The following is a 502-nucleotide window of genomic DNA, read 5'->3' on the forward strand; positions in this document are numbered from 1 at the left end:
TCTGTCTGTCATTTGATGTAGTGCACAGTTGGTTTATCAGTTCTTGGCTAAAAACAGTTGCTGTTTTAGGTTGATGAGAGCACCGACACTGAACCAAACAGCTGAAGACAAAATGCTCCATAGAGTGAGATAATTACCTGCCACTGGGACTCACCTCTTTGACAGTGCAATGCTCATTTGATTCATTTTAATATTATCAAAAAAAGATGTATAAATGTAAGAAGAACTGCATTGTACAACAGCCACAGCTGATGAACACAGATACCATAGGTGGTTAAAGAAACTCCTGTACAGTAAAATGACTTCATCAAAAGTACTCATTAAGCAGAGTGGAACCTGTCAGTGAGATAGATAGATAGATAGATAGACAGATAGATAGATAGATATCAGCAGCTGTCTCGGTAAATTATTCTGTAGTATTCTCAATAAAAGAATACTACATTTCCTTGACGAGAATATATATATATATATATATATATATATATATATATATATATATATA

This window comes from Anarrhichthys ocellatus, unplaced genomic scaffold (genome assembly GCF_004355925.1).
Source record: "Anarrhichthys ocellatus isolate YVR2014 unplaced genomic scaffold, GSC_Weel_1.0 scaffold19, whole genome shotgun sequence".
In the NCBI taxonomy this organism is placed as follows: domain Eukaryota; kingdom Metazoa; phylum Chordata; class Actinopteri; order Perciformes; family Anarhichadidae; genus Anarrhichthys; species Anarrhichthys ocellatus.